General features: G+C 34.2%; 1 protein-coding gene across 2 annotated transcripts in view; it reads left to right on the forward strand.

Moving 5' to 3' along the window:
- Positions 1 to 27,784, forward strand: part of LOC111053344 (lutropin-choriogonadotropic hormone receptor) — a 149,761-nt gene that overhangs the window by 10,769 nt on the left and 111,208 nt on the right. The gene's annotated exons all lie outside the window — the stretch shown is intronic.

Below are 27,784 nucleotides of genomic sequence, written 5' to 3' on the forward strand. Positions count from 1 at the left end.
GGGACCGCAGAGTATAATACTGTCGACTGTAATACTGTAAATTGGTTCGCTAGCATTGTTTTGCAAGGGTGCAATTTGATTTGCTTTGCATTGTTGTATATTATTATGATTTTGAGTGGTGACTGACATAAAAGACTGAACTATCACAATAAATTGATCAGCACAATATTGTAATAATTATGCTATTGAAGGAAGAATAATATATCATATAACAACTCAATGATCATCTACTGTTGATATTTATTCAGCAACTACTATTCTATATAGAATGAAATTTCCAAATGATAATTTTATTATCATTAAGATGTTTGATTCTTGTATACGGTAATATTTATACCCGAAAAGATGAAGATGGATAAGATCGAAATGTTTGAAGTTTCAATATTATTGAAAATACTACGTGAAAATGTAGGGGAACAAATTAGTCCAGTTCTTTTTTATTTGGTAATAACAGAGAACACAGAAATAATATTTTAAATAACAGAAATTATCATCAAAATAATATTTACATACTTCATGGTAATAACAAGGAATATATACTTTGAAATCTTCCATATAATTTCCAAATAACAGAGAGTTTTGTTTCTCTGAACTCAATTAGTGTCTGAGAATAGACCTTGCTCCAGCAGACCATTCATTAACAGATTACTCACCTCCATTATCCAGAGGCTTTGTCTCAAGCTCAACTGTGTTATTATTTTAACTGTAAATTGATACGCGCACATGAGATGAAATTTCATGGTTGGTAAGGATATTTTTAACGCAGAATGATGAGCGAAGCTTGCAGTTGAGATGTATCCTCAGCACTGATGTTTGGTTCCACAGAGAAGCAAGTGGGATTACTCTGGGAATATAGGCGGGGATGTAATTAAGACGAGATAATTAAACCTGGCTGAATGCTGGAAGCTTACTTGCAGACACCCTTTGGCTCAGTCAGACTCCAAACGTATAACATTTACCCACTACAGATTTCGACTAATAACCAACCGTAAGAAGAGTTTGGAAACTACATGATATAGAACTACATCCAAGTAAAATGTGAAGAGAATGATTGTATGAGCCATTAACCAAAAAACTCAGAATTCTTATTACTCCACGTAATGTTCTACTTCATGCAATGTTTTTCTTTTCTGATTAGGTGACTGCTGCAGTCGCTCCTAACTATATGTATGTTTTATCAATTGTGGACTGTCTCCAATCGTTTTGGAATTTGTGTTGACAGAAGAGTGCATACATATATTGCCTGTTCAATTCTATCACAAGATTTCCACATCACCAATAATGATGATTTCTGAAATGTATTTCACAACTCGACACCAATCATGAATTATTAAGAGAATTCAAATACAGTTTGTTCGAAAAGTCACGCATTTCAAATGATCACATTTTTGAGACACAATATTGGTGTACTTCAATAAAACTCACTTACGAAAATATATGAGTTCTCTCATTAAAATCACTAAAATCAACATTGGTATATCTCAGTGAAGAAAAGGGGAGCAATCAAGTGATAGAATCATAAGAGGATGTTGGAGTGTGAGAATCAGTGAAGGAGGAGTCACTGGATGAAAAGGATAGAACTATAACAAGGAAGCTGAAAGTTTGTACTAGCTGGAACTGCAAAGCCAGCGCTGTAAGACTATTGTTGAATGAATTCCAGTTGGAACAGGATCTTGCTGGAGCAACAGTTCATACAAAGACAGTTTTTCAAGTCTGACATTTCTCGGAGATAGAGTGGAAGTGCCGAACGCTGCTGCTCACTCCCCGCGTCACGTGGTGTCCGTTCAACGCAATTAGTTAATGGTTTCGGTAATAATCCGAAAAGGATAGCTCGCGTGAACGACCAACGTTTGTGCAGTTGATATATGGTCTGCTCTGCTTGAACGTCGCCTGACTGCGATTTCCTCTCTCCAAAAAGGCTCCAGTTACAGAAATTAAACGTGAAAAGGCGTCACTGCCACGAATCCAACTTCAAGTGCATTTCGTGTGATTCTTCTCTCCTGTGGATTCTGTTAGTTAATGGATACAGGTTTTAGTGATATGCAACAAATCTAATATGTTAGATGGAAACTTGGAATTGAAATACGTGACAATAAGTAACAGTTTTTTTCGGGCCAACAATATCCATTTTCATTATTAACAGCTTTGTAGTCTAGTGCTCATCTGATGAAAGATTTGTCAAATGATTCATTCGCAATATTATTTCTTCTCACTCATCCCTATATCACACAAATTTCTATATATTAATTGATAAGAGAACTAACATGATTCACAAGAATAGTTTTATTGATACATCGAAATGTTGATAGAATCTATCGCTTATTTGATTTAAAATTTTGAGTTTTAGTTTAAGTGATTCTGGTCTTGCTGCCAAATTCTCTCGATATATAATTTCTCAGATTGAATATTACAATTGGATAGTTAACAGACTCTCAGATGTATTGATAACTCGGAGTCCACTTAGAACTATTGGTACAACAATATACTCTGAATTATTCATGTTCAACCACGTCATAATAATTATTATACCATGTAATAATATAACATGATAGCATTCAGTCTATTATACGAGTATCAACTATATTATAGTTCAATCTCTTAATATTTTGTTCTTTATAGTCTTTCTATGAAATTGAAATATAACTTCAGACTTGGATGAATGATATTATTGAATGAAATCTTCATTCAATAATAAATCAATCAGCTTTAAGTTCAAGTTGATGTATTGTTTTATTACTGTATTCAATTCAGAGACTCATAGGGATAGAAAAACTAGTCCCATCACTTTCCATTGATTTTTCTTATTTATTTTATTTTCTGATGATTAATACTAGTAGTTCTGGGAAAATTAGATCTCACGCAGTTATAAACCACAGCCTCCTTTGACCATTAGAGTAAATTCTGTCAAGTCCTGTCGTGTCGGCGAGATATCGTGAAAAGGACTAATAGCTGTATGGATTGGTGCATCAAAAACACTAACATCAAAAGCCAATCTCCTTCAAGACATATTGGCAACAGGTCAGCCCCGAGTTGAGAGCAGAGGAAGGTCGAAAGAAAACTTTCAGTTATTATATTGCATGCGTCATTGTATGCAACTAATAGTCCACACAATAGCTGAGTTTTTACTAATAAGTTACATTGAGATATTTATTCATTGATACATAAAAAACAGATATACATTTTTAATTGGCCGAGTGAAGTGAGATCTAAGATTCAAGTCGACAGTTTTGCATTTCTCTTTATGTTTAATATCGGGGCACCGAGCTTCTCTCGTTATTATGCCTAACCTTTATGAAGGTAATAAAATAAAAATAATTTTGAAGAAAATTTTTAGAATTTTAAAGTAGGCCGGCACATCTAGAAAATGAATCTGAGTCTATACTATTCTCATGCAGGTGAACGGACTAGAGTCAAGAAAACTTCAATCAATCTTGCCATGCCTGATTTAATAATAGGTTTCTACTGTAGAATAACACTACAATTTGAAATAATTGAAAAATACAAACAGCTTCAATAAACATTGGCAACTAAAATCAGACAAAGGAAACAACAATTTCATGTTACTTTGTTGAAATTCTTCATCTGATTTGGGGGCTCATTACTATCCCTCGTTTAGATAGCAATACATCACAAAACCAAACAATATCAGTCATAAAATAACAAATTAATTTCAACATGAAATTACTCAAGAAAGAAAAGCCCGTTGAACCCAAATTTCGGCGATAACCCCATACACCAATTTCAAACCCGCACTTTGATTGACATTTTTGTATTGTGCCTGACCTTTTAAAAGATGATAAGAAGATAATTTTGAATAAAATTTAGAATTTAGAAATAGGCCGACACATCTAGAAAATACCTGAGTCTATACCTAATTCATGCAGGTGAACGGGCTAGAGTCAAGAAAACTTCAATTAATCTTGCCATGCCTGATTTAATAGGTTTATACTATAAACTAACACTACACTTTGAAATAATTAAAAATACAAACAGCTTCAATAAACATTGGCAACTAAAAACGAACAACAGAAACAACAATTTCATGTTACATTGGTGACATTCTTCATCTGATTCGGGGGCGCATTACTATCCCCGATTAGATAGCAATACGTCACAAAACCAAACAATATCAGTCATCAAATAACAAGTTAATTTCAACATGGAATTACTCAAGAAAGAAAAGCCCGTTGAACCCAAGTTTCGTCGATAGTAACCCATCTAACCCATTTCATAATAATTTTGAATCCCCACTTTTGATTGACATTCTCGAATGAACCTTTGTTTCACTACACTGCACTTTCGTTGGTCTGTACGTTGCTTTATCGTCGGGGTTACAGTACCTTGTTTTTGGCGGTGAGCTTTTACCGGTTGAATTTGGCTTGACGGCGACGTCCTCTTACGTCCCTAGACCTGTCGTCTGAACGGGTGTCTTGAAGCGGTGTTACATAAAGTTGCGGAACCAAAGGGGTGGTAGTACAAGAAGTAGGTTTGGGGACACACATGAACCGCTGTAAATAAATGTATTACAGCATTAATTTCTAACTCTTCCTACAATTCATCAAAAGCTAAAACAGGAGTTTATTCAATTATTTAATTTAGATTTTATCTTGACGTTCTGATTTCATTCTCAAAATTGAATTAAAACGGATTTACTTGCCAGAGTGTCATTATATACAATGCAACTTTATGAAAACACTCGTAATAAATTAATATAATGCTTTTAGAAAAATGAATACTTCATTAATTATGATGTTAACTTTTATATAAATTGATATAATACTCTTAGGAAAGGAATAATTCAGATTGAAATGATGCTAACTTATATGATATTTTTCGTTTGGTTTGCAAAATCAAATATAATTTTTCATATAGTAGCTCGACTAGTATTGTTGGAAACTTGTGCGCTAGCCAACATTTATTAATATTAATTTCATGGAAAAGAAAAACTTTCTTCTTTGTCTATTAAGATTTCTATCATAAAAATTTACTAAATTATTCGAAAGCCTTAATGACATAAGAAAACAGAGTCTGAAAAAATATAAAATTATAAAATGTCATAAACTCAATATGAACATAATCTTAAAAATTTCATTCCAATTTGAAGGCTATCTTCCTGACTTTCAGCAATACTCTACGATAATATATCTCCAGAAACAATAACTCAAATGTAACGTAACTGAAAACTTTCTATACTTCTTTAGAAAAAATTTATAAGTATCTACATCACTAATAAAATCAAAAGGATTATTCTCAATCAATATTATTAACTTGAAAAATAACAGGCTTAATTAATTCAATACTCTTATGGAAGTTTCAATCAATTAAATTCCCTAAATTATATTTTAACCTTATTTTACGTACCTTAGCGGTTATTTGAAGAAACAATTATTCGTACATGAAGAAAATACACAATTAAACCTTTCAGGACATGGCACTACTAGAAAATTTAAACTTTAATAAAAATAAAACTAGCTCCTACATTAACTAATGAAATAAACTTATAAACCTGCCCAAAAAGGGGGAAACATAATGACTACATCTTTACTCTCGTAGTGCTCCTAGCAAAGTGTCGTCCGAAACGTAATCTGGTCTCTCGACTGGGGAATCCCCCCCCACTACTGTATTTAGAAACAGGTCTCCTATTGGGCGAAGGGAATCCCTTTGACCAATCGTCGCGTGGCTTCTAGAGCCTTTGGACCAAATAGTAACTGCAAAATCGGTAGTTTGTTATAATTTCAATGCTTGCTGTTTTCCAGCTTATCGCACTTTATGTCACGACAGGAAGGCTAAGTTTTAGAGATAATTCCATAATCTACATTCCTCGACGACTCGGAGCCACAATTTTTAAATATCTATCATGGGAAACTCGAAGTCATGGCCGTTCATAATAGAGAGAGAAAATAATTTATTTCGCTAACTCACTTACAATAATGGCTCTAGTCTATTGCGTATTAAATTTACTATTATAACTTGGAAAAGGCCTGAATTAAACTTAGTGCTCGGCACAGTATGACCCTTTGTTTCACTGAACTGCACTTTGTTGATGGTTTCCGTCGTGTTTCCTTTCGATGTTATTTTGTTATTTCGGCGTTTTCTTCTAAGAGTTGAGTTGATGATGTCGGGAAGTCATCTTGCGTTGCGGAACCTCCGTCTCCCGAAACGGCCTTACGTCAATTTTCTGGTCAGGTATCATCATCGGGAACTCTTACGACATGCCTTGCTCGTGGAGTCCATGATGGTATGAAGTTGAGTCTTAAAGCAGGATTTTGAATGGGTGAAACATGAAGTTGGTTTGGGGAACCGCTGTAAATAAATGTATTACAGCATTAATTTCTAACTCTTCCTACAATTCATCAAAAGCTAAAACATGAGTTTATTCTGTTTTTTTATTTAGATTTTATCTTGACGTTCTGATTTCATTCTCAAAATTCAACAGATTGAATTAAAACGAATTTACTTGCCAGAGTGCCATTAATACACAATGCAACATTTATGAAAACACCCATAATAAATTAATATAATGCTTTTAGATAATATAATGCGTTCTTCATTAATTATGATGTTAACTTTTATATAAATTGATATAATGCTCTTAGAAAAGGAATAATTCAGATTGAAATGATGCTAACTTATATGATATTTTTTTTGTTTGGTTTGCGAAATCAAATATAATTTTTCATATAGTGGCTCGACTAGTATTGTTGGAAACTTGTGCGCTAGTCAACATATAATTTATTTATTTATGAACTATAGGACGCAATACAAGTGTAAATAGCGGGCATTCGCCCAAAACTGCTCATAAACTTAATTTAAAATGAACAGTCCAGAGTTTATGATTTGATTTACCTACAAATACAAGTCCAAAAACGAGTATCAACTAGAATTATGAATTTATCACAAAACAAAACAAGAAACTTTTATACAATAGAAGAAAAAACATTGAAAATTTCACTTTAAGGTAAAAATAATGTTTGCCCTATAATATTAATCTTGTAGATAGTTTTTACCTTTAATTAAATAAAATTAGTAGACACATAGAAAGTAATTTAAATTGTATTAAAATTTGAACATTCATGTATCAGGCTCAATATCAGGAATTAACTCATGAATGGTAACATTCATTAATATTAATTTCCCTAAATTATATTTTAACCTTATTTTACGTACCTTAGCGGTTATTTGAACAATTATTCGTACACGATGAAGAAACACAATTAAACTTTTCAGGACATGGCACTACTAGAAAATTAAACTTTAATAAAAATAAAACTAACTCCTACATTAACTAATCTAATATAAACTTGCCCGAAGAGGGCGATACAAGTTGACTACATCTTCACTCTCGTAGTGCTCCTAGCAAAGTGTCCTCCGAAACGTAATCTGGTCTCTCGGCTGGGGAATCGCCCCACTACTGTATTTAGAAACAGGTCTCCTATTGGGCGTAGAGAATCAATTTGACCAATCGTCGCGTGGCTTCTAGAGCCTTAGGACCAAAATAATAGTAACTGCAAAATCATTAGTTTGTTATAATTGTAATCCTTGCTGTTTTCCAACTTATCGCACTCTATGTCGCGACAGGAAGGCTAAATTTTAGAGATAATTCCATAATCTACATTCCTCGACGACTCGGAGCCACAATTTTTAAATATCTATCCTGGGAAACTCATGGGAAGTCATGGCCGTTCATAATAGAGAGAGAAAATAATTTATTTCGCTAACTCACAATAATGGCTCTAGTCTATTTGCGTATTAAATTTACTATTATAACTTGGGAAAAGGCCTGAATTGAAAATAGTGCTCGGCACATTATTTATTTATTGACCTTTGATAAACCGAACACAATTCTCTAAAATGATTGAGGAAGTACTAACAGGCACAGACCAAAACTGTTTCTTTCCCGAATTTTGATTTATACACTATAAATAGTCCAGAAAGTAGGTTATGTGCATAACCATACGCCAATATTAGAGTGAAAATCAATACATTGGAGTCACTGGTTTGGGAGTCGTCGAGGAATGTAGATTATGGAATTATCTCTAAATTATACACTTGAATTCAGGTTCAATTCTCTGTTCAAACATTTGAAAACAAAACATTTATAATTCAGATTATATACAAAATAAATTGAAAAACAACACTCACTAATCACTTGAAATTGTCAAATAATGATCAACTTTGATAATTATGATATACTCTAGTTCAGGAGGATTATCATGTCATATCAACAAATCAGATTATTGACCGAGCAAAGTGAGGTCTAAGACTCAAGTCGACGGTTTGGCATTTCTCTTAATGTTTGAATGTTTATATGTTGCGCATTTACGGCAAAACACGGTAATAGATTTTCATGAAATTTAGATAGGTATGTTCCTTTTTAAAATGCGCGTCGACGTACATACAAGGTTTTGGAAAATTTTGCATTTCAAAGGATAATATAATAGGAAAAAGGAGCCTCCTTCATACGCCAATATTAGAGTGAAAATCAGACTATAGAATTATCATAAATCATAAATCAGCTGTCGAGTGGATTATAAATCGCATGCCATGACGCATGCAATTCAATATCTCAATGTAACTTGGTAAAAAATCAGCAGCTGTGTAGACTATAAATTGCACGCCTCATTGAATGCAATTTTTATGCACTATTAAATAGGATGCAAAGAACTTATAACAGCTTGTCTGGGCGCCTAGATGTCTTCTGATTTTCGCGCTAGATTCCGGAAAGCATTATTATGATAATAAATTAAATCTTGTTGGTGTATCAGTGTGGATGTGCATAATATGGTTTGGGTTTATGGTTTGTTCATTATTTGTTATCATATTCTCTAATTTTTATAAGTTTTAGAATTTTGAATTCTCAATTTGTTTTATTTTTACTTTTTTCATAAGTATTTGAAATCTTTGTATTTTTCATTTTTGAATTAGGTGGTACTTTTGTTGTTTGAATTATTTATTATTGCATAAGTTCGTATTATTTTTCTTTTCCCATTTATATCTGTACAATTTTTATTGTTAAGGAGACATATTTGGGGAAACCCGTTGTCTCCATTGTGAATAAATAAACGAATAAATAAATGAACTATTGATTGCATGCAATAGCGCATGTAATTAATAACTGAAATAGCATATTATTGTCTCTCGAACTTTCTCTGCTTTGAACTTGGGCTGTCCTGTTGCCAGTACGGTATGTCTTGAAGGAGATTAGCTTTTGATGTTAGCATTTTTGATTCACTAACCCCAACAACCATTAGCCGTTTTCACACCAATATCTCGCCGACACGACATACAGACAGGATTTACTCTGATGGACAGTATGTGAGGAGGCTGCGGTTTATAACTGCGCGAGGTCTACTGTTCACAGAACTACTAGTCTAGCTAGATAAAATTTCTCGCTGATTGATTATGATTACACAGCTGGAAATAATTCTGTCTCTCTCCCACACAGGCACACGCATCTTCTGTTATTGAGAGACGACGAAATTATCATCTGTTTTCCAAGGATGAATTATCCTTTTAATGACGTTCAGCGAATTTTCCAAAGAATGAGACCTAGTGCAATCGAATCATCACTTTTGAACAATTAATTACGACATAGCAGTCAGGTATTTTTATAAATAAAAGCTATTAGCTTCTACCTACTCAATTAGAGTAGCGCTTTCGGGCACTAGGCCCTTCATCAACCCTGGCTGTCACTTCCGTTGTTGAATACATATGGTTAGTAAGTTGTGGGAGTGGCGGGATTTTTTGAACGGTTGGCGGCGGGGGTGGCGGGAATGTTTGAATTTGTGGATTATTGGAGTAGGAGGTTGAAGAGGCTGTGTGATTTGAAGTTTGTTTGCTCATTAAGGATGTTGTTTGTTTGCTCTTTTAGTATGTTTATATATTTCAAATTGTTCCAAGGTGTTTAGTTTAGGCCCTTTGTTTCTGATGTGTAAAATTTTTAGATTTGTGGCTATGTCTGTGAAGGTGTGATTGTTTCCTATAATTGGGTAGCAAATGCTGATTCGGGGTTGTTGATGTGTTCTTCGAATCTTTTTTCAAAATGAACGACCGCTCTGCCCCAGGTAGTATTTTTGGCAATTTGAATAGTTGAGTTTGTATACCCCTGGGTTTTCGTATAAGTTTTGTTTCTGCTCTCTTGTGGTTGGTAGGTTTTTAATCTTGTTTTTTGTTTGAAATGCTATATTGAATCCTGCCTTTTTGAAATTCTTTGATAATCTGTTGGACCCTGAGCTTATGTATGTTAGTGTTATGAATTTGCTATGTTCAGTGCTGGGCTTCTGAGTTTTTCTTTCCATTTCCTGTTGGATTCTGTCTATGAGTAGTGAATCATAGCCATTAGTTTGGACCAAGAATTTTATTGTGTTGTGCTCTGTACTGTAATCTTCTGTTGATAAGGGGATGGTGTTTAGTCTATGGATCATTGTTTTAAAAGCAGCATGTTTGTGTTGAGTGGGGTGATTGGAGGTCTGGTGGATAAGGGTGTCTGATGTGGTTGGTTTTCTGTATAAATTGAAGCTGTGTTGATTGTTCATATTCATATAGTTTGTAGGCTGGTGCATTTCTGTAGTTGACTATCGGTCTGATTGGGATGTTGGGATTGTGAATTTTTGGTAGTGTTTGTAGTGTTGGAGCAACTGGATGAATTTGTTTCAAGTATCGTTTTTTTGTTGGTTCTATTGTGTGTTGACCTGGTTTATGGAACTTTTTACTGTTTTTTAGTACAAAAATCTTCATATCGAATCTTTATATCATAAACCTACTATGTTCCAAATTTCGTGAAAATTGTTAGAGCCGTTTTCGAGATCCGTAAAACATAAATAACCAGATATAAAAATAGCCAGATATAAAAATAACCAGATATAAAAATAATCAGATTTAATAATTACCAGATATATAAATACAGAAATTGCTCGCTTAATATAATAGGATATGTTCCGCAATTATGGCGAAATGCAGCAATAGATTACCATGAAATTTAACAGGTATATTTCTTTTAAATCGTGCCTCGACTCAAAACAAGGTTTTTGAAAATTTTGCATTTTAAGGATAATACAAAAGGAAAATGAGTCTCCATCGAACGCCAATATTACAGTAAAAATCAGAATAGAATCATTCATCATAAATTAGCTGTCGAGTGGATCATTAATTGCATGCAATAATGCAATTAATATCTCAATGTAACTTAGTGAGAAATCAGCTGTCGTGTTGACTATTCATTGCATGCAATGACGCATGCAATTGATAACGGAAAGTGAACATAGTATTTTCTCTCGAACTTTCTCTGATTCCAACTCCGGCAGACCTGTTGTCAGTGTGTTAAAGGAGATTAGATTTTGATGTTAGCATATTTTTTATACACTAACCCCAACAGCCATTAGCCTTTTCACACCGACATCTTGCCGACACGACATAGACAGGATTTACTCTTATGGACAGTATGGGACAAGGCTGTGGTTTATAACTGCGCGAGGTCTACTGTTCACAGAACTACTAGTATAAGTTACAATGAGATATTAATTGCATGCGTCATTGCACGCTATTAATAATCCATTCGACAGCTGATTCATGACGAATCAGTTTGTTTTGACGAAAAAGTCTGTTTTTTACGGTAATATTGGCGCTCGAAGGAGACTCCTTTTCCTTTCATATTATCCTTAAATGCAACATTTCAAAAAACCTTATATTTTCGTCGACGCGCCTTGTTTCAAAGTACTTTTATACAAAATTTTATCCAAATTGGACTGTAACTGCTACTGTAACTTTGGTACAAAAACAAACAGACAAAGGCCGATCGAGTCGAAACAACAGCTTCGCTTCGGTCAATTATTCCATAAGGTCTTCAATTAACATGCTATTCAATTAGAGTACTGAAGTACTGTATCGAGAAATGATTCAATAATGGATATGGTTCCATTAATATTCCATTGGAGTCCCAATTTGAAGATAGTTAACAAGGGATTGCCAGCCGGGTTGATCGAGTGGTCAGTTAATTGTCTAGTTCGTGAGTTCGAATCCCGCCGATGGCATGAACGTTTGATCATTTCATCTGCTCACCCACGCACAAGCAAAAACCTCATGTTGACATGATCTATATTTAAAAAAATATCAGGATTCTAACCTGTCTAATATACTGATCAGTCGTTTTGGTTTGAGGACAGAAACCATCATCAAGTAGAGACAAATACTGAACTCAGCTACTTTGACGATCAGGAGCTAAGTGTCATTCTTTCTCAACTGAAGAATGAACACCTGTTGTCACATTTGCACCAACTTCAACAATACGAGTACAAAAAGAGTTTCAAAATTCGTTTAGTTTCAATCGAATGTCGGACAAATGAAACAGCAATCAGATACTCAGTGGTCGGCCAAAGTTTAGCAGTTGTGCTCCAGATTATTCGGAGTCCAAGAGATCACGTTTGGAGTCCGCAAGTGCCTTCAGCTGATGTGTCGGTCTCCGTTCAGTTTTCCAATAGTTGGCGACGTTCTACAGTTTGGGCTTGTATTATTTGCTGTCGGGCAGTTTGCCGCACGTACCGACCATTCGTTTCGAATTTGCCGCTCTCACGCCCCACGCCTGACCACTATCACGCCACCATCTTCACGGCGATCACATGATTTACTGAGGGTGGTCCAGTGCGTAGCAAATGTGATAATGAAGGTGGCTATGCAGCTCCTTCAGTAGGCCTGTCTCTTTAATCTCATTAATCTATTGGTTTTTGTATCAAAATTATCCTAATGAGGAGACTAGATTATGTGTTCACGCAATGAAATTCTTGTGTCAAATATTGGATATTTAACAATACCATCAAGCTTTGACAAAGGAGAAATGTGTGTTTTACGGTTGGGAATTTTTAAATTAAAGATTCACCCCTTTTACCATATAAGTTCTCGATAATTCTCTCAGAAGAGGCGGAAAACTGGTATTTCAGTCTATTCAGTCATAATAGACAAGTTACATGGGTGATATGATCTTTGAAATTATATGAGAATAATTCTAAAATAGAGCGTAAAGTTGCTTACAGACTTATGCGCCACTAACACGCGCATTCCACTTGTCTTCAGCTGATGCTATTCTTATAATATTTGTATTATTTGTACAGGAAAAGTTGAATGCAGTATAATAAGAATAGCATCAGCAGATGAAAACTGAAATGCGCGTGTTAGTGGTGCATAAGTCCGTATGCACCTTAATAGGATGACCATAAATCACTTTGTGTATTTTAAAAAATTAAAAAGTGAGTTCTTGTGCAGCATTATTCTAGAGGTGTTATAATTTGAACTAAGAGGTGTTAATTGGAAATTATCATTGCACCTACAGTGCACTCAATGCAGTTGAGACTTCAATGAATTGTTTTGTACACTATTAAGAAGACTATTATCCAAGTTATTCAAATGGACTCGATAAAGCCAGATAAAATCACTGAGTTTTTCAGTTATACGGTAGTCTTTCAAATACATTATGAGCTTCAAATGTCGATCCGTATGCTGGACACAGTTCTCAGTGAGCATTTATGCAGAAGTAGAAGTTGCATGATAAGAGCTCAATAGTTAAGTGAGCTCTTGATGAGATTCCTGTCACGCAATGGAATTTTATCTTATGAGAGTTTTGTTCAGAGAGCAATTAACAACCTTTAATGTTGAAGCTGCTGCATGCTGAAAGCTGAATGCATTTTTCTTCTTGAAGTGAATCCTAATGTAATCCTGATGAACAATATTACTAGCACCATTCTGCTTCCCAAATTGATTCGATCAGTTTATTTAATTTTTAGAAGTAGAAATGAGTAATCAATACTATCAAATAATCCAAATTCTTAAAACGAGAACTTGACGGAACAATCCCTTTCCAGAAATCAGAATTCCACTCCTCTTTTGAGACTAATAAATCACTGTATTTCACCAAATTGTTTTGTAATGTCTGTGTTTTCTACCATTTCCCAATGATATTGGAAGATTTTAGAGAATACTGATAGATTATGAGCTCTATTTATGCATATCACAATGTATATTGTTTTGTAGACTTAGTCCCATCTATATATATAAAAGCGAAAAGTCACTGACTGACTGACTGACTGACTCACTCACTCACTCGCATAACTAAAAATCTACCGGACCAAAAACGTTCAAATTTGGTAGGTGTGTTCAGTTGGTCCTTTAGAGGCGCACTAAGAAATCTTTTGGCAATATTTTAACTCTAAGGGTGGTTTTTAAGAGTTTAAAGTTCGTCTTTTTGCATGTATATTCTTCTTATTCTGTTAATTATAATTGAGAAATGTCCATACCATATGTTAATATAGAACTATAATCTAGAGAGAGTACCTCTTCGAAACAGTTGTTAACTGGTAACTAAATTAATAATTTTGTCAGGTTGGCATTAAGTTGAGTTGACTTTGTTAGGTTGGCACCAAGTTGAAGATTGAAATGCATTTATCGCGGAAAAATTGATTGGGCACTGCTACTTCAATCAGAGCTATCCCTGGGAATATTATATTACTAGCCGTCCGGCTCGCTTTGCTCGCCATATCCGTTTAGCCAGACGTTTAGTCTGGATCTCCGACTGGATCGTCCTAACATATGATAAAAATGCTCAAATGAAAAATGCAGGCGAGTGAAGCGAGCCTGCTGATCTCATTTTTGGACGATCCAGTTGGGGGTCCAGGGGGCGGAGCCCCCTGGCCAGACTGATATGGCGAGCGAAGCGAGCCTGACGGCTAGTATTTAATAATTTACAATACAAAAAGGTTCCAGGTGGATTTACAAAATAAAAAATGAATAGTTATTGAACTATATTATACGGTATAAGAAAAATGAAATGAAATGAAAAAATTATCTATTAGGCGGAGTTAAGACTTGTAAGTCCTCTCTACCACTCAACCTCGATATAAATAGTTACTATAAGATAATATTGTGATAAGATAATATTATCTTCTTGATAAGATGGCGGAGGTTTAAGCATAACAATGTCTATTCTCGGAAAAGGATACTAAGAATATCCTTCCCATCAACTCTCGATTAAATTGAATCTTAACTCTCTAATGGAAAAAGTGTGTGAGAGAGATTGATTGATTGATTGATTGAGTACTCTATTTATGTAGATTACAATATATACTGGCTTTTACGCTTATATACAATCGCTTACAATACAGCAAAATTATAGATGAATTTGTAATACAGCAAAATAGAGAGAGAGAGGATTTGAGATGGAATGAAAATACTATCATGATCAAGTAATATTTTTCCAATGATCCAATAAGTCACGTCTAGTTAGAGGTAGGAATAGGATGGACCATTCTTTTAAAGAAAGGCCATGAAGAAACAGAGTATGGAAAAATCGGGAAAGGTTAATACGTGGGATGATCGTTATAGGTTGAGGAAAACCACCAGACCCAGACAGGAAGCTTTTCAGTCAAAAGGTAAACAGATCGGAGCTCTGAGAATGAAGCGGCTGAACTGATGAGGCAGGAGAATAAAGAGACAAGGATACGATGGTTGAGAACAACTTAGTTGAGATAAGAGCATTATGGAAGAAGGCGAATAAGGAAAGTACTGCTACTCAAGGGCTCTCATTCACATAGCAAACTATGACTATTGAGATCTTACATCTTATTCCTGACCCAGACTCTCCTTTTTTTGGATCTCTTTCATGATTTCCAAATTGCGCTTTTATGCTTTCAAATACTCTGCTCTTTTCCAAAACTTATCACAAGTTGGTAATTCATTATATTTCTACATTTCTAGTCTTCCTACGTTTCAGATTTCTTGTGACTATCACATCCTAATAAACAGGTATAAGTTCAATGGTGGTTGAAATTTGAGATTACCAATATTGAATGAAGGATTGGAAGACGTTCAATCTGAAACTAATAACTGTTAAAACTAAGTATCTAGTTTGGGAAAGAGACGATGATTCCTATATCAGGCCACTTCACACGATTAATAGTATTAAATGACAATTCAATCATATCTTAGTAAAATCTCAAGTAATTGATGTATCAGGATCATGAAATTTGGAAAATCTATTTCAGTGGAGACAGCATCCGATCTTACCTTCTTTACACAATAGCATTATTTTGAATACCATATAGGGTCAATGAAAATGAAAATGATGATAAAGATGAAATTAAAAAATGCAAGTGAACTTAATAATACCGTAGTAATAATTATACAGCAATAAATGTTATGTGTTGTAAATGTAATAATAAATCTCTATTATAGGAAATGATATTGGTGTATGAGTATGGCAATTCAATAGAAATAATACAGAAGGTGTAAAACGAACTTTGGCTTTCTATTTCTAAGATATTTCCATGAAAAAGTCTTCAATCCCATCTAGCTTATCTGGATATCGAGTGGGAATGGATCTTATATGATCGGAAAACTCAATTTCATGAAAAATTTGACACCTCCGATAACATATTTCATAACAGTGTGGGCCGTTTTTCATCCGAGACATTGACAATAACAAAAAAATATTTCACCAGATCACGTTCCCGTATCTTATTTGCCATTCATGAAAGGTACATTAGTGGATTGGGGATTCTCGTACAAACTATAAATTCGCGAACATTGCTGGGATTTCCATGAGCTCCCAATTCTCAGCAAGTCGTAACAGAGTTATTTTCGAATTTATGATCATTTTATTATTCCAACGTTCCTGAATCTGGGTCCAATAACTTGTGTGAATTCAACATTGGATATCCTACCAAATATTCTAGGATATCAAATAAATGTCACTTCTTATTGTGTGTATTAATACGAGAGAGGTGTAGAATGTTTTGATAAATTATAGTCTATTACATCATTATAAATTTATATTTCCATTTACTTCTTTACATAGATTTCGTATAACAATGATTTAAGCAGATATAAAACATTCACACCTTCTTCTTTTGAGATTTCGTATCTTCATCGAATATCATTGTGATCGCAAAACAGTTACAATAAAGTAGTTGAATGAATTATACAAAGCATTTTCATTGATTATACATTATTTTTATAGACACGGCTTTTGTTTGTGATTGAAAAATGAAATTTCTCTCTCCAAAACGTTTTCAAATTTTCTTTTAAAAAACTTGTTCTTATACGAGGTTAGCTGCAAAAAAGTATTCTTGTCGAATAGATTGATGGAATCTAGATTTAACGGAATCAAAACAAAATCTAGTATTTTTTGTAAAGTATGTATACCGTTCGACCTTGAATGCTTTATAAAAATAGTTTTATTCTCTATAAAATAGAAAGAGTGCTCTTATCAAGTCGCACTTCCTCTTATCATCATCTGAGGTTTCTCAATTTGAATTTTTGCTATCATTATTGAAAACCCAGCAGAAATTGTTTTTCGTGTGATGAAGTATTTTGTTCTTTTAGATTTTGAGCGAACAAAAAGGACGCACCCTGGTGGCCATTATTCTTTTCTTGCCTCCTTCTCGATAATTTATTTTGCTCCAAAGAGTTTCCTGGGAAAATTTATGTTGGAGCTGTACTTTTTGTAATTACTTGATCTCGACCAAACAATAAATATTGCTCGGCCTGAAGCGTCGGTTTAGATTAGCTTTCTTCACCACAAAAAATAGAATGATATATAATTATGTTGGACTACGCTTACCAAGTGTACTGGGTCGGTGGTTGATACTTGAAATCAGCTAAGCAATGATGCTATCATCTCTGCAACTAATGCAGCCGGTACACTACAGCTACACCAATAGAATTGTATAGTATACACCAACTAGAATATAATTATGCAGCTAAAAATAGCCAAAACGTTGGAAGTATCATTGTTCTTGTTTATTTCTAATGCATTACAATTTCAGTTGGGAGTGATGAAAGTTGAATGGCTGCTGTTACTGTTCCTGGGAAGTGAATTGATTTGCCATTCCTTCAATGTTCAGTCCGAAAATTGTCAGTAGGCCTACTAACGCTTTGTCAATCACGTCCTAACAATAAACTACAGGTCCTATAATTCGATTCAAGTACTGAATATAGAGCCATCTAACAAGAAATCCTCAGCACCATCCGGCCTATAAAGACCTCTCAAATCAATCGGTTACTCAATGAGGCGTTTTTCATTCGATTGCAGATTCCTTGTAGAATTTTAGAATTTGAGGCTCCATTGTAAGGAAACTGGAATACAATGTTGTTGTTGGTTCTGCAGTTGAGATGTTAGGAGAGTGCAATGATTGTAGAATTCAGAGAAACGGCGAATTTATATGATTTGGAAAATGTTGAACTATCTTATTGGTTCAATTGATAATTATTCTGGGTTCAAGAGAGTTGTGATTTGAAGCACGTGATTTGATGTCAACTCTATGAATATTCTTATTGTGACAATAATTCAAATGAAAATATAAATGTGTATAATAAAATCTGAGATAGGAGATCACAATCTGTGATGTAAGAAATACTACAATTCAAACATGTTATGAACAAACTAGCAGATTTGTTAGTTCTCTGGTGGAAGAAGAACCCTCAAGTCAACATGAAATCTCAAACTTTCATTCCTTGGTGAATAAGATTCAACTAAAAAAATTCTCCAACTTGAGGCAATTCTTTTGTCTTTGTTTCAAAGCTTTTCGATAGATATGATTTGAACTTGGCTCCACAATTCAAAAGTAAGATAAATGTAACAAGATGAAAACTGTTGAGAGCGCCAAGCCGTTTCTACTAATGAGGAGCTTCTCAGGGGGTTCAATTGTTTCATGGTGGGAGAATGGATGGAGTAAGAATAATAGAATGGATAAGGCTTGACAGAAACAAAAGCTGAGAATCGTAGCTGAAACAAAATGACTCTCTTAATAAGGTTTACAAAGGAAACTCGCTTTTCCAGCCATAAATTTCTATTATCATTTCCAATGGCAGAAATGAGGACTCCAAAAAATCAGGATATTATTCTTACCGAGAATACCCAAATATAATATCATATTAACTCCTTATGGATGAATTAGAGAAGTAGATGCCAACCCTCCAAACGTACACTACATTGGCATCTATTTCTCTAACTCATCCATAAGGAGTTAATATGATATTATTGTAACTATCGAACACGAAACCTATCAAATATGCTATTAATTCTATTCTTAAGACCTCTTCGATTGCGAAAAATAATATTGACAGCATGGAGAATAGCTTGAAGAGAATATCATGAATGTAACAACTTGATAATATTGTATACTGTATAATTATTTACGGTGAAGGATTAGAAAATATGAAGTTGGATAAAGATATATGACAATATCATTGGAAGTTCACATTAGATGTATAGGAAAAGATGATGGAAGTAGAAAGAAGAAATGAAAAATGAGCATATAAGTGAACAAGAGACAATTGGTGAGATGAAGTTGATATAGCAGGACTGTTATAATGTGGTTGGCATTGTAAAGTGGAAAAGTTTCGGAGAAAGGAATGATGCAAGCTTATTCTTTAAGCATGTTTGAATCAGAATTTATAGGGTCAAAAAATGACTATGGATTATCTTATGAATCCAATTTAAAGTTCCTGCCAAGTTAGATCAAATCCTTTCAATATGAAGAAGGGCTCTAACGAGAGCTTTCACTGTTGCACCCTATCGAAGACATCTTGTCCGTCGTCCGATGCAAACCAAATCAGCTTGTTCCGAAAAACTTCATTGCTTGGGAAGGATAAAATTGTATTAAAAGGGTATTTCACATTCCGCAAAGTTTAAAACGAAACTTGGCGTCGAAGCAGTCTTCATGGGGTGAATAATTAGTTCTACGCTATGAAATTAAGTTGATCAGCAGACTGAAAAGTTGAGAGGATTCATGAAATTTGCCCAACTAATTAGTAGGATCCAATATTTTTCCATCAGCACATTGGAATTGATTTCTAGAGATATATAAGTATCTAAGCTGTGAGATAATCTCGCTCTCCTAATTCCTGCTTGCATACATGTATTGGTATTATCTGAATCGGGAACCACAATTGTTATTGAAATAATTTTTTTAAATTTATTACACACACTCAATTTCATACACACTCAAGTTCATAGTTAGGAGATGATATTGATAAAGATGTTATCATTTTGGGGCAAGTTGGAATCTATTTATCAATCTTCTGTACAGACAAGCATACAAACCGACGGACAACGATGTTGGCCTTGAGTGGAAAGTAAGAACTCGCTGACGATCGTTCAATAATGAGATTGAATAAATCAACTGTCTAGATCTTATAATAATTATTTGAGATTAAATTTTGCTATTGAGCTTTGAGAAATGTCCTTGTATCATTCAAAAGTTCATAAATTAGGACAACCCGATTAGACTCCACATGTTGAACGTGATTAATGAAATTTTAATCCGAATTATTTTCCCCAACTCACAACCACACTAGAGAAAAGAGATGCTGAGCAAACGAATGAAATCGATAAACGGAGCGGAATTTCCATTCTATGATATTCCATATGTAAATTTGAGCGAGGACATTTTGCTGAGCGACTGGACGGCAAAATAAGCTCAGTGTTGAAGATGAAAGATGAATAGCGGCGTGCAAACGGTCGCTGTGCAAAGAGCAGAGCCGATTGATGCACGTGAGAGGAAAACAAATTTCGGAAAGCAGCTGAAAAGGGGACGCAGCAAGAGACTGTTGCAATATTTGAGAACAGGGTCAGGCAGGCACTTGCTAAGACAGGCAAACGCATTCTCGAGCTCCGCATCTCTCGGTGGCGAAAAGAGCCGTCCGCTCTGTACACACGGCAAAGAAAAGCTTGAGGAGGAGAGAGAAGATAGAAAGGAAAAGAGTGAAGGAATTGGGACGAAGACGGTGGAGGAAAAGAGAGCTGTAATATAAAGGGGAGAAACACGACGAAGAAGAGAAAGGAGAAAGAACAAGGTGTAGTAAGAAAAGAAATTTTAGAAATAGACGAGTAGAAAGAAAAAGGAATAAAACAATGACAAGGGAAAAAAGTGGATAAAGAGGAAGTAAAGAATAGGGAGAGATTGTCATGAGTAAATTTGTTGAATGTAAAAGAAGATAAGATATATAGTGAGATGGAAGAGGAGGAAAGATTTGAGAGTTTCGAGGGAGAAAGAAAAGGTGAGGAGAGTGGGGAAACGCTTCTTGGAAAGAGGGTGACTACTGAATAGACATCGCATTTGAATTGCCAGTAGGTACTTTAATATTATAACAGTGAAGTTTCTCAAATAGCATTTCAAATAAACCAACAAGTGAACGTTTGGTTCACTCAGTAGAGTGTCGTTTACATGATTTTTAATGCAAAACTCTAGTTGAATATTCTCAGTCAGTTAATTTGTTAGGATTGGAGTGAGGTAGCTATTATAGCAATAACTTTTGAATCGTTTTGCTTCAAATAGCAGCAACCCGAGATGTTCCTAAAAACGTATCAGTGTTGGAATGAGCATTCCTGATGAATAAAAATATGTTTTCGAAATGAAATGAATTGAGCTTTCCCAATTTATGTGTCGTTATTGAATAGCTTGACTCGAGCTGGAGTGGATGTTGTCTTATTCAACTATACATTCTCGGAAAAGAAGACTGCCTAATTCAAATCAATTCTTATTATTTATTTCAACTCATGAATGCTTCGAAAATAATTCAATTATTTTGTTTTCGAAGTGTATTTTATTGAATTGTTTTTAATTAATTTCAATGATTTTATTTCTCATTATTCAAATACTTTAAATATTTCTCATAATAAACTAAAATGAGAGAGATACAGTAAGGAAACTAATTTAATTTATTCCGGTACAAGATATTTCTTCAACATACCTCAATAAATCTTATTGAGTTGACTGAATATGAGTTCTAACAGGAAGTTATCCATGTTTCAAAAAAATCTGTATGATTTCTTTATTCTTGACGTTAACATGAATAGAATTATTGTTAATTGAACTGATAAATATATTTAACAGGAAACTGGAAATATTGATAGAGTTTAGCTAATTCACACTTCTTCAAATTTCAATTAATGGAGAAAGTACTACTACTCTATCTCCTGTGCCGCGCTGACTTTTCTGTGTTACACGGATGTGTTTTTTTGAATGGCACAACCACAATACTTTAATATTTGCAAACCTTGGACTTTCAATCTCACTAATGCATGGCTCTCCAGCTCCAGAAATGCATCGAAGCATCATCAAACTTCTTTTTTCAACTCCCGCCTGTAGGTGATAAGGAATATGAATCACCTTCAAAATCTCTTGATAGCGCCTATCTCTGGCTGTGTCAGCCATCATTCTGTTGGTTAAGTTATGACGGAGATTTCCATCCCATCTGGCGAAAGCTATCACTTGGAATGGCGTGCTTACAACTGGAGTTAGTGATGAATGAGAGGAAACAATGAGATATAGGATATAAATTTCATGATTGATAGGATTTGAGAACTGTGGAAACTATAATTATCAGGAGATGAGATGGATTTTCTATTTGAACGTGATAGAACAATAATTTATACGTTCAATTACGAGTGACTGGATTTTCAAGAAATTAAACTCGAGCGCTCTTTTTCTGATCCAGGAGAAGAATTCCTTTTTCAATTATTCAATACAGTTCAAAAAATTGAAATTCACTTTATTTTAATTACTTCAAATGAGTCTAGGTTTTTGTAATTGATTTGAAGTTTCTTCAAATTGAGTTGTTAGTACCGTACTTGAATGTCTTAAGGTGCGTACAGACTAACTCAATAAATTGAATTGAATTGAAATGCTCCACGAACACGCGCATTTCACTTCCATCAGCTGATGCTATTCCAATCATGTACGCACAGAAACAGTAAATACAGATATAATAAGCAGAGCATCAGCTGATGAGAAGTGTAATTTGCGTGTTCATGGCGCTCAAGTCTGGACGCACCTTTAAGGTAAACGTGATGAAACTGTTGTTATATCTGGAACACCTTTTCATGGAATGAAATATTCAAAAATGAAAAATGTCATACGCTAGCTTCCACCTACCAAGGTATGAAACTCCTAGAGTAGTGGATCTATTAACATTTCAAAACAGATGGATGATTAAATGTGGAGTAACTTCGGAAACAACTTTAATTAAGTTCGAACATCACTTTGACCTTATTCTCAACAGTAGAGCTTCTTGGATTCCATAATATACCGTGAATTCCAGTACATTATATATGATGTATGGACTGTTTCAACATATTATATATATTGCTATAATGTATGCAACACCACCATTAGGCTTCTCTGATTTAGTTATAATTGCATTGGAGCTTATGCCTAGCCACAGGAGCTTTAAAGCACCATTTACTCCAAGCCAAGAGACGTAATCGTACTTGGTTATCGATTATTGGCAGCATGCATCTCAATTAGTGATATCAGAGACAAATAATATGAGTACAAACAAATGTAAACGAATACAATTTGAATGAATCTTTTCCGCATGGCAACAATTCTAATAAGCGTTATATAAACTGTTTCAGCATACAACGAATGTATGATGAAAAAGTATCACAAGATCTGACGTAGGTACTGTATCCCACAAGACAGAACAAAACTATCGTGTGATATGTTTTCTTTCTTCTTCCATAATTATTACTGTTCTGGTTTTTGAAAGGCGACTTATGTGATAAATGAATTAACGGTTTCAACTTGAACTGAATGGATTTCATGTGAATTCATCAATCAATTGTTCTACCAATGAAAAGTTTGTATTTGCAGTTTATTTGGATAAGATAAATGCAGTTCATGGGTAACAACAGATTATGCTCGAAAACGAGGGTTCTCAAGTTGATATGGACATAGAGAAACAAATACACTATCTGAAGCTTGGGCTAATTCTACAAAGTTGAGTCATTGACATTAATTTTCTCTGGAATTTGGATATCAATGATAAAGTCCAATCAAACTATGTTGGGATAATTTTCTTTCTTTTCTCCCCATACACATTGTGTTCTCCACCTGATCCATACATAAATAATGCGAATGTTGGTACACATACAGGTTGGGATGATCTCCATTAGATTAACTCACTGTAAAAACACTGGAGTAGGAAAAACAAGATCATGGAGCTATGGAGGAATTATAAGCAATTTTTTTAAAGGAAAACTCGCTGTTTCGGCTCATAAAAAACCGTGTTGGTTCAGGGGACACTTTTCAAGTCACACAGTACCATTGAGAGAGTTTTTATATTTGTATGAGATTTGGAAGATTTATAAACCAAAAATATTCTAGTTCAGGATGGAATGGTCAATAATTAAATGGTGTAATGATAATAATTATACCAAAGAGGACTCTGCTCAATTCAAATTTAAATATTATATTATTAATCGAATATAACCTTTTCTTGATTAAAATTAATATATTACATCCATTGTCTACTAATCTTGCCCGATACCAGTATTGCTATAAATGAGGAGACAATATTTTCTTTGTCACCCTGTCATGAATTGGAAAAAAGTTACCGACCATCTTAGATCATCACCTTAATGAGAGTGTTTTTCGATTGTGCTGCAAGAACGTATATGAATAGGTTCATGTTACCTGAGTATAATGTTACTGGCATGTCACTTGATACAAAGCTGATGTGTGAAATAATTAATGTAATGGGAAGAGCAGTAGCTATCCAATAACACCCTCTCACCCCTCCACTCAAATTAGGGAGGGAAAAATGTAGTAATTTTGTCTAGCGAGTTCGGAGAAAATTGGAAAGCTGAAGTCATGATTAGAAGCAACTGGAAAACTCATACCGGATGTTATTAGTAGAATCACAAATTCTAGAACTTCACGATTAAGACATAAAAGTTTTTTCAATTTTCTTTCCAGCTTTCATAGATTATTTACAGAGTGTCTCGTATAATTCTGAGAATACGTCTTGGCTTTATTCCCAGTGCAAAACTGATAATTATATACATCATATAATTTCCAGAAGATAATGAACGTTATAGTTATGTATTGTTATGCATAATACACGTAATAGTTAAATGTGCAGTTCTCATTTTTTTTATCTTGCATATTAAAATTACTCTCCAGACTCAATTTTTAATTTGAAGTTTCAATTATTCGTGAAAAACTGTGTTCTTCAAAATCATCATGACATAGATGAACAAGTATTTACTGCTTTTTCAGTTTTCTTCCCAGAATTTTTTGGGATGGAAATATTGATGTTGTTTTGTATTTGGAATTTCCAAAGATATATTTGGAATTCTGAAGAATAGTTCTTATCAATACTATATAGCCTACTGAAGTATATGAATATAATATATTGCATTGTATGTAAATCGTGAATAGAATATTGAATAAAGAATAGTAGATTAATAGTCAAGGACAAGCTATTGAAAGCTTGATGGATGGACATAACATGTCCATTCTGTTTGAAAATATTTTAAATTGGAATCTACCAAGGGGTGCGAGGTAGTCCTCCTTTATCATACCGTAATCAAATACCGTATCAAATTGGTAGCTGATTACATATTTCCTTAAGAGATGTTTCAATAATATGCGTTCCATCAGTTATTAGCTCCTACAAGAGTGCATACTGTTTGTCATGTTTAATACTCTCGAGCTTCATTCCGTTCGTTCAGACAACTTCCGATCAATAATACTGTTGATTTCAAAGCTTATAGATTTGTATTCTACATTCTAGCGTAATTGATCATTCATTATGTACATTCATTATGTACAAGGTGTGTACTCAGTTCTGTTCTCTGATTGCTGTCTGAACATTCCCCGTATTATATATATTCTGTAACGTCCTTTTGGGGTAACATGTGCCCAGCTGGCAGCAGTCGGTAGAGCAAATGAGATTTGAATATTTTTTATATTTATGCGCCTGCTGAAATAAAAATACCATATGGCTCTTACCAGCTCTTCAAGGAGCTTATATAAAATTCTGCTGCCAGTTGCTACAAACTGCTGCCGCTTTATCAATCTGCAATCCTTACCGCTGCTCTGATTGACTCCACAGTTATAGATGCTGAAGAGGTAGATAAATATAAGGGTTCTAAATATTGCACAAGACAATATGGTACCGACACCAATCCAACTCGCTACCATCTGACAAAAGGGTCAGCAGTGTGAGATAATAGCGAGTGTGATCGAAGACGGTATTTAGTCAGAACTCCTTATATTTTCTATGAGCTAGTAGAACTGCTTCGACTTAATTCTATGACACTGTGTTTCGTCGATTCGACTTCAGTAATTATTACCATTTAAATAAATCTTGAGAACCTAATATTTCTGAAAATTAATGATCAATGCTGTATATAGCTGATTTATCCAACACATTCAGTGAAGAATATAGTTGTTTGATAATTTTATTAATTTGTCAATAACGCTAAAATATGCTAGTACAAGATTGGTCATGCATGAAGACAGGATTAAAAATGGAAGGAATGCCATTCAACAAATAAAATATATAATTGTACACAGATTTATATCCAACGAGCAATAATAAAATATGAAACGATAAATATAAAAACAATGTGAGAAAGTACGCAAGAAAAAATATCACAGATGGCTCATTAAAAATCTTACTATGCCTACTAGATAATAATTCTTGTAATTTTCCTATCAGCATATATATTATATATTTATATGGCTCGACGTTCGACTTGCTTTCACTTGTCAAATAAAAATTTATAATTTCGTATTCCAACAATATCAAAAAATTAAATATCAACTCTTAGGCCCGGTTGTACAACAGCCGTTAAATTTTAACCGAGATTAATTTCACGAGAACCAATCAGAGTAGGCGTTTTTGAAAAGACGGCTTCTCTGATTGGTTCTCGTGGAACTTATCACGGTTAAAATTTGACCGGCTGTTGTGCAACCGGCACTTAGGGTTTGAGTTCGGCTGTCAGTGGAATTTAGATAAAAATAAAATATCTTAGGAACTTTGAGCTTCTGGTAATTCTTTTAAAAATAATACTGATATTGAATGAGCATATGTAATAAATTAAATAGTGATGGATACTTAAATATTCAATTCTCATCAATGTTCTTGATAAGACTTTCCCTTATTTACAATTACTTGTGCAGATAAGTCTAAATCAAGCTTGATATTCAAATGTAACCTTCGACAAGCTAGCTATATCAAATTTCTATAAATTCGTTGCACTGAGGGCCCTCTAAAATATTTTATAACTCACGTGCGCCGATTTTTCACAAATTTAAAGATGTGGCATGGATTCACCTCGTGTGTCCTGTGCCTTATTTCTGGTGGGCTGCTGTCATCTTCTCCAGTGGAAATAATTAAATAACTCTGGTCATAAAGCAACTTCACTGAGTTGTAGCGATTACTTACGGTAATAGGAACATTTCAATTTAAACATTGGCATAAGAAAATAATATTATAAGGGGTTCAGTCTAATGCTCTCATATTGGTTGGTGTCCTGGTCGATCTCTGGCAAGCAAGTGGGCAGGTGATCCTCCCTTATTCTTTCTCGGCGATACTTCCTATTTCTAAATTTGCATAAATTTGCATTTATTTGCATAGCTGCTACTATTGGTTGATTTCAAAAAATCCCCAATGACGTAATTCAACTCTGTCAAATATTTCACAATACAAAGACCTAATACTTAACTATATATAAACGTATTCACTCTTAAATTTGATCCCAAGCTAGTTACGGTTACATATACATTTTACAATAATTGTATATTTTTATAATTTTAAAAAAGACCACGTGGTGACTTTTTGAAATATATATTCTTAGCGTTTATTAAATACTGGATTTCGATTGGTACATCACCAGTTTTTGTACAAAATGTACTATTGTGTTACTGCGCCTAATAAAAGTAGATTCCATTTCCTTTTCATTTTTATTATATTTTTTCATAAATTTATCAGCTCGTATATACACAAT

This window comes from Nilaparvata lugens, chromosome 4, assembly GCF_014356525.2.
Source record: "Nilaparvata lugens isolate BPH chromosome 4, ASM1435652v1, whole genome shotgun sequence".
Lineage (NCBI taxonomy): Eukaryota > Metazoa > Arthropoda > Insecta > Hemiptera > Delphacidae > Nilaparvata > Nilaparvata lugens.